Genomic DNA, 9,196 nt, shown 5'->3' on the forward strand with positions numbered 1-9,196 from the left:
TACTAAAAGTCGACATAAATTTATTAAATATTATCGATAATTTTAAGCGCTTAGCGAATGTTCACTGTTATTCACTGACATAATCAAGTAAAATTTCAATTAAATAGGAAATAGATTGTGATCCTTTTTACAAAAAATACAAATAAGAAGGTACTAGGGAATCCCATAGTAAAAGGGAAATAAGCGTAAAGGCACGTCCTTTTACGCAGTGAGCAGTAAATATCTCCAGAGCTCCGATAAGTCTATCAAGTAAATCCCTGAGTAAAGTTGGGCGAGTGAACTCCAGATAGACCATTAGTGGAGGTCAATTTCTAATATTAAACATTGACAAGAGTGACTCGAACTCGTGGTCTTATTTTTAGGAATTGCATTCTCTTCATCAAATATCACTTTCATTAATGTTGTGTTAGGTCTAATGCAGACATTCGCCGGCATTATCATCTAAATATGCATGTAAACATGTAAATGATGTTATATGCCTACGTGTTTCCATCCGTGACTGTGACCACTCTCGCTTTGTATTTTAATTGAAAATATTCCTTATAAAGGACTTTCAGCCTGAACAATTGTATTTCGTCATGTAGCAGTTATCCCAAACAATAGAATATTTATAAAGGGTACCGCATGATGATGCAGTGAAATCTCCATTATATGAAATTATAATTTTCCCGAATTTTGAGTCAACAACGTACTGGAAAGAAACCAGAAAAGTAAGCCGAACCTGATATCATAAAATACCTCGCACTGGGTTTGGAGATTTAACAAAAGGGTGTAGCAGAAACAAAGAGTGAAGTGTAGGAAGACGGATGGACTTAGTTCCCTAAATATGGAACTCCCCGAATGGCAATATTATTAGAATTGCAAATTAATTTAGCTTTACTGCTATTATGTATGCGTGCGAGCGGCGCTATACGGCCTGCGAATGCGAAATTGAAAACGTTTTTCTTTTAGCTTTTTGTAAAATTGTGAATTCAGAGGTATTTTCGTCGATGGAATTGGATTGTTCCCTTGAGCAAGAAGTGAGTTACTGTGGGTGCACCCAGGCGAGAAGAACGACACTTCCTATTATAGGATGTAGGTAAAACAATGTATCGAAATAATTTTTCACTTCAGAGATTAGGACGAGGATAGAGGACGGGAGCGTTTGTGTGGAAACGAGAGAATATATAAAATGTGGGACCCTAGAAAATATAAAGAGGAAAGAAGGAGAAAAATAAAGGAAAGAAGTAGCCATTAGGCACAAAAATATTAAAATACAGAAACATCAACCGAACGGTTAAACAAACACAGGAGAGTGACTCAAAAAAGTTTCCCCTCTTTTGGGTAACTCACAGCACTCAGAACAAAAGGAAGATCATATAAATCAGGGTTTCCCAAAATTTACTTGCGATGGAGCAATTCGTTAATCCTGCAATTTCAACCAAGTAAAATTTTTAGAATTGGAAATGTAAAAGCTAATAATTCAAAAAAGAAGAAAAAATATTTATTTAGTATTTCGCAATTATTTGAATTTCATAACGCAAACTGAAGTTCTTAGTGATTCGAAGACGTTGAGTGCAAATCCTCTTCATATCAGACCATATTAGATAGGTTCTTATATCTGGTGTGCCGTCGAAAATGTTCCTAGACTAGCTTAGTTGTAGAATAATGGAAAATTTTGGGCAAACTAGATTTTTTCATACATTGGTTTAATGCCTCAAAATTCTTCAAAGTGCATCCCTTGAACATCGACACATTTTGTCAGCGGCTTCTCCACAACTCTAAGGCTCCCTGGTAAATGGATTCTGGAAGGTACGGTACGTTGGGTCCAATTGTGGTGTCCTTTGAGGGAAGGTTTCACTTTTGGGAAGGTGAAATAGTCTGCTGGTGGCAAGTTGGGTTGGGAAGTGGTGGGGGAATCGTCGTGATGCCGCTGCAGGTCTTCGCAAGCAGGTACTCGACTCCGCTTTTGGTCGTCTGTCAAGACCTTCGGAACGATGTTACCGCAGATATTTTGCATCATCAAATTTTCAGTGATAAGAATGTGCAGTCATCTTACCAATGCCAATAAGATCTGCGATCATGCGCATATTTAACCGACGGTCTGAATTTTGCACTTCACGCACACTTTAGGGAAAATTTGTTACCAATATTTTTTATACAAAACTTGTATTAAATAAATTAGATTTTCATAATCATTGCATTTTAGCCTTTTGGCTTAGCTGTAATGGAAAATGGATTTCAGACCCAAGAATCATCCTCGCCAGTTTTCGGTAAATAGTTCGAAAGAGTTTATTTTATGACGGATTTTTAATTAATATAACAACGCACTCATTCGTTCAATAAGTAAATTTTGTTTCTGGTTTCCTCCGGATTTGTCCTCCCTCAGAATTTAGACGGTGCCATGCTGAACAAATAGTTCGTATTTTAAAACTCTATTTTGATTTATTAATTATATTTGTGCACAATATATATCAGTACGGTCAATTGTATTCACGGTGTTGGCAACTCTCGATATAATACAAACAGTAATCGCTTCGGTCTAAGTCGGGCAGCCGATCAAAATACATATGTGCCTCTCTACACTAATGTGCACCGGGAATATGTAAATTTATCTTTTATTACAAAGTTTGATTATTTTGTCATTTTTCTATAATATATACACTTGCATTTTTATGGAATCTATTTCAATGCAAGTATGTAAACGAGGTGCGAGGTAATGATATTTTTTTAAAAACGCTACTCACTGAATTCATGATTATCTATCATATAAAGCAATTTTAGGTTTTCGGAAAACGACTTTTAACTTTCAGTGAAAGACCAGCATTCTATAAAAAACATGATTTGTGAAAAATGAATGGAAACCCTGACTTAAACAATTAATGGATAGCTTGTCGCCATCAACCGTAAAGTTTGCTAAAGAAGAGGTTATAAACTATTCCGCTAAGAAGAAGATTGGTCTACAGTAGAAAAATTCTTTAAATCATTATAAGTCTGCATGATCAATATTTTGATCTTCTGATCTACTGTTATCGCGATTCGAGAGAAAGGAAGGATCTTAAGAAGAAATGACGAATTTTGAGATATGGCAAACGGGAAATATAATGCGCATGTGGGAGACATCTCACGCTATATGACCAGGTTCTATCTTCAGTAATGGTATGATTTTTTCCCCTGTCTCTTGAAGAGCTTCAAATTGTATGCATACAGTCGACCATCGCAATAATGCAACACAGCCTATTTCATGCATTACTCTTCGTAACACCAAAGACTGTTTTTTCCCTAATCTTTTTCCTTTTCCTCTGATCCTCCGATGCCCTGTTAGACTGTTCAGCATTATATCATGGGGTAACGATCCACAGGGGAAGCACTTCACGGATTATTTTCTTTACATGCCACCAATATATTATTCTCCATACCATATTTGTATTTCCCAGCACCTTTCATTCGTGCCATCCCTTAATTTATTCTCGAAATCCATTCTTTGTTCTGTTATCTAGTTTCTCCTCATCCACCATTACAATACTGAGCAAACTTGCTCCTCAGCCTCTTCCTATGAATTCACTCTTCATTCGTCATTGCTAGGCATTTTTCATAATATTTTACCCACATCGTCCCATAGAGCAGCACATTCCCATCGCTTTTTATCATTCCTTTATTTCTACTGTCGCCCATGCATGCATGCAAGCCGCAAATTGATGACTACTCGTAGAAATCTCGACTATCTATACCTACTAACCTGCCCAAAGCGATTATTAGTCGTCTCCTAGCGTTTAAGCTAGAGATATTTGCTTCAAATACCTGGACCCATCAACTGGCCTTCCCCATTTTCCCGTTATACCTAATTTATCCCCTTTACTTCTTTCATCACCGGTTTCCCAGATTCCAAGGCAGAAAAATGCTATACCTAATTTATTCAAATTTAGATATTCACTTTTCAGGTTACAGGTATATTACATGTATTCATCCCAACATCCGTACAGACAAGCGTTTATTTAACCACTGAAAATAATAAGGTCCTCTTTACTAATAGGGACTAGGCAATGATAACCACAGTCGACGGAAGTGCGGTATACATCGTCACTCAAACACAAAATTTTGAAAATAAGGGAGCGAATCAAGCATTCACCGGAAACGTTACGCAAAAGCATACGCAGGCACGTGGAGGGAATAGGGATAATGCTCGTGAGCATCATTACGATTCCCTGGCAAATACTTGGAGGGTGGAGTGAGAGGAATAGAGTGACAGAGGTTGGGGAGGGATGGGGAGATGGGACAAATCCCCAGACCCCCCTCCCCGACCCTTGCCCAGGCGAGGTGGAGGTCGCGAAAGACCGGGGCCGCCCCGAATAAGGACCGTGGGGCGCGGGTGATGGTCGGACTCTGAAAGGGGGTGAGAGGGGGCGGGATGCAATCACGTCCCGACGCAATCACGGCCCATAAGCTATTTCCGCCCCATTTTCGTGTTATGCAAATTGCCACTCCCCCTCCTTCAACCGAATCCGCGGCGCACAGCCCGCGTGTGTGTCGGTGTGTCGACCCTCCTCACACTCCTCACCTCCTGATTCCATCGACTTCTCCCACCCTCCCCCCTCCTCCCACATGCTCGGCCAGGGTCGATCTTCGCTCCCGGCCTCCCTTCTTTCTCTCGCTTTGCTCCCTTTTCTCTCTCTCTCTCATCTCTCTCCAATCTCCCGGCCACCTGCCTGCGCCTGCCTTCCTCTCCAACCCACGCCCACTCCCCGAATCCTTTTTCGGGAGTGCATTGTGATGAAGTGGGGGGGGGGGAAGAGGAGCAACGGAGACGAAGGAGGCGCGGTTCAAGAAAACGGCTACCGGCGTAGGTACGACACGGATTAAATTGCTCCCATCATCCTGTCCAGTGAGGTTACAAAAAAATACATCTGGCCACGGAAACCAGAGCGATATACGAGTAAAACTCGTCCGACGCCCCTGAAGGCCGATATCGGATCTTCAAACGGACTGTTTAATGCAGGGAATCGAATAAAATGATGGCAGTCTTTAGAATTATGCGATCCCTGAATCTTATCGAGGTATTCGAGCTAACATTACACTTTTACAAATCAATATTATTGACATAAATGTTATCAATTCTTTGGATAATAGATTTATAACTCGAATTTATATAGCTTACTAATTTAACTCAAAACGTTGACAGAGTCAAAGGCCACTCACTCTATAAGGCGTTTCCATCATTCAAAAAATGAGTTGAAATATTGGAAATGCTACATTATTTATTTTTTTTTATATTTCCACCAGAACCTCGTAATTAACATCCCTGGTAAAATCACCTGAGAGTAACTGCTCATGATATTGTCAGGAAATTGATATCAATCATGGATTATATTCAAGGATTGTTGGTTGTTTTTATGGAATGGTTTATTTACGATAAGGCATTTACATACCCTTCGTGAGGCTGTCGTTGTTCATTGGATTTTAAATATTTCTATGTTATTATCACTAAAAAGGTACTTGTGTTAGATTTTGCATGTCAAGAGGAAGGAAATGAAACACAGAGGAGGAATTTAAAACATTCACTCTTTCCAAGTAGGTATTATTACAACTATAGGCATTTATCCAGTGTGCTGCATGCCATCAGAGGGAAGTACGTATTTGATCCACCAATTCATGGAGATTAAAATTATAGATCTTACTCGGTAGATATAAGAAAGGAAAGGAAGATGAGGAAGAAATGGGCCGCATTGTTCATTATATGAAGTTTAATTTGGAGATAAGTAAAATACTACAGCTTCCTTTCCTATTTTAAGTAGTTCTGTGTCATGAAGCCGTGGCCATGGGAGAATTTATTGGCTACTTTTGACTTTTACTCGGGCCAAACGGATTGGCAAAGTGCTGGACGCCAAACCAAAAGTCATGGTTTACAAATGATTTCCAGGGCATGGAAGCTGTCTGGGATAAATTTGGAAGTTCTGCATTAAATAGCTACGAATGGTTTTATCCCAATAACACCGACACTTCTTTTTACAGAGACAACTAAATTTAGTAAATTTCAGTAACTTTTGCGCTAACCACGGAATTATAATTAAACTGAACATTGTTGGAGGCTTAACAAATAACGAATCAGCAGCTGAATAGCAACGCCATAAAAAATAATAATTACAAATTTTGGCTGTGCTCCATTCGCTTGTTTTTATGGCTCACGTGAAAGTTCAAAAGCAATTACGATTAAATCGCTTGGCAGCAGCATAAAAGGCTGCAGCAAAAACAAATGATTTCATGCCAACAAAGAGAAATAAAAACAATTAAATAAAAGTTCATTCTCAACTTATTTTTCGTGTTATGAACACCACAGGTTCATGTGGTCACAAATATTGACAGAAAAATGACTGTGATTTCTCTTAACGGAAAAGGCACTATTCCGAGACAAGATATGAATGTAAAGTATACTCTTAACCAGTTCATTCTCATTAACCAGAATAAAATCAGAAGTAATAACATTGCATAGAAGCATGCCTATCCCAAAAATGACTGCACCAATCCGCTGATAACGATTTACATATATACGATTAACATTCTGAAATATTCTTCACAGAAATTTTCAGTGTTGACCACGTATTCACATATAACTGCATATTGGTATGCATTCAGAAAAGAATAAGTGAATTAATGCTTGTCTGAGGCAGTAAAAATGGTACCGCATAAAAAGCGTCCTTCTACCTATATTAATGTTGGAAAAGGAACTTGGGTATACGAGGTTCAGTAAACATTTCTACTGAATGCGTTGGTTATGAAGATAAATAGTGCAAACACGGTGAGTAATAGGTAATGAAAGAGTAGATTGAATGAGCGGCTACAGACTAATATGAAAAAACAATAGTACGATTGTTTGACCAAGCTGAGAATGGCTGGAGGTCGAATCATTAAACAGATGAATGAAGGAAGGGTAAATGGTATCAGTAGGAGAAGTAGACAAAGAAATTCATGATTATACAGGTGTACGTGATCGACGAGAGTATCAGGACAGGGAATATCTTAAGTTTTAGGAACATGAGATTAAAAATGTAACAATTGATACAAGAAATATAAACTAATAGGCTATAAATGAAGGCATGAAGAGAGTGTTTAAATTCGTAATCTAAATCCAGGCTTTTTTTACAGTGCCCTATGTGCATGTTTTGTCATAATATTTTACTATTCTATGCGCAATAAAATAATATTTATGAAGGTGATACGAACAAACGAAATCATATTAGTAACCATACCCATATTGCTTAAATTAACTTTCTTCGTCTGAATAGATTTTGCTCACTTCAGTGCACTACGTTTCCAAAAAGGCTGTACAACTTTGAGTTTTTATTAACAAAAAATGTCTTCTAGTAAAATCCCAAGTACATTTTTCTGAACTGTCTGATGCCTAATATATTTCTAGATGCAAGTACTACTGACGTAATCTCTATTATTTTTATCCTATCTATTCCGAATTATTTGACCTAGCATTTTTATAATTTATTTAATCTATTTATCTACCACGCAGTCTTTTCTGGCGTTTGCCTGTTTCTTATCCAAAGATAGATACGAAACTTATTCAATGGAATATTAATTTGGAGTAGTCTGCTTGAATTCACTGGCTTCATTTATCTTGTTCGATAATCAAGCACTTTTTCAAATAAATCACATTTTGGCTATGCGGCTAGTTTTTGTTGGCATTTATCTTGGTCAAGAAACAAGCTTTTCTTCCATTCAAAGGAATCACATACATTTGGCACATATTCAGGGTTTGATAACCTAATGAGTAATAATTCGCTTCTCTTTCGGCTACCAATCGGTAACAAATGGAGAAGTTGAATCTCTCCTCTCTCTGACTCTTATGTGACTCACTCTTTCTCTGTCTGACCAACTCTGGGGCTACCACCTTGGTTTCTGATAGTCGCTTCACTCATGGCGGAGGACGCGACACCTGACACAGAAAACTGATTAATCTGGAGGTAGAGGACCCTTATCTGCGAGTGAGCGGAATGGGGATGGCAAATTCCCTTCTTCCTTATAGTTAATTTTTCGAAACAGCAGCGGAGACCCCGGAGGAAGAAGTGAATTGAGAAGAGGGGTGAGGGCGTATAACGGGGCCACCGCACCGTTTTATTCTGGGCGGATTGGAAAACGCCCGTTGTGTATATGCGATGTCTTGAATGGGCGATCGCCGGGAGGATGTTGAGGGAAGAGGAGGTGGGGGACTTTAAGGAATGGAAAGGTGACGGGTGGCGGGGAGGAGGGAAGAGAGGGGTAGGGGAAACAAGAGGAGGGGAAGAGATCATGAGAGAAAGAGAAAGAGAGTGGGTGGGTGGGCCTCCGATAAAAATCGCTTTGCCTTCGCGATCAAAGCGCTTCCCCTCCGGATACGACGGAGGCCGCATAAGGGTCCGCACCCCCCCACGAGACTTCGAGTCTCGACGGAGACGCCGGCGGCGAGGGCAGAGGTAGAGGGAGAGCAAGAGTAGGAGAGGGAGAGAGAGAGAGAAGAAAAGTGGAAGCGAAGAAGGGAGGCGGCCACGGTAGGCTAGAAAGGTGGAGGAAAGAGCGAGCGACCGAGGTTGGCGGCTCATTCGTAGGCGAGAAGGGCTCAAGTTGAGGCGAGCAGTGGTGCCTCGCAACATCACACGAGCAAAGGATACCATTGGAGAAAGGGCTCTTAGCGTTCCGAAAGGGCAGCATTCAAGACTCGCTGGACCATATCTCTGTGAGGTGAGGTTTGAGAGTAGAGGTGGAGTCACGAGAACATACTCTTTTCTTAACTGAACTCTATCGTGTTATTTAATTCCAACATAATATTTATTACACTTTATTTGTAAGTGAACAAAATTCAAACTCTCTTTCGTTAAAGCTATAATGCATATTCACTTCATCAATAATAATATGGCTATGAATACTAACTATAACAAACGAGGAATAACTCTGAACTCACCTGCTACAGTTATAATATTTGGTGTTGATGTTTTCCACGAGAACTTGCAATATAATGTGTAAAAATATACAAACATATAGAGCGTATTGGAAACATTCTGTTTGCCTCTATATGTATATAAAGTATTAAAGGAAAATTTTGCATTCTTTTCGCTTGAAAAGTAGCAAATTTTCTAAATTCAAACTATTATTAGAATTTTTAAGCAATACTTTTGACTATAATAAATATTCTATGTGAAGTAAAAATTAAAAACGAATTATACTTAGTCCTGATAAA

The sequence above is a fragment of the Hetaerina americana genome, unplaced genomic scaffold (assembly GCF_022747635.1).
Source record: "Hetaerina americana unplaced genomic scaffold, ioHetAmer1.1.p SCAF_10, whole genome shotgun sequence".
In the NCBI taxonomy this organism is placed as follows: Eukaryota; Metazoa; Arthropoda; class Insecta; order Odonata; family Calopterygidae; genus Hetaerina; species Hetaerina americana.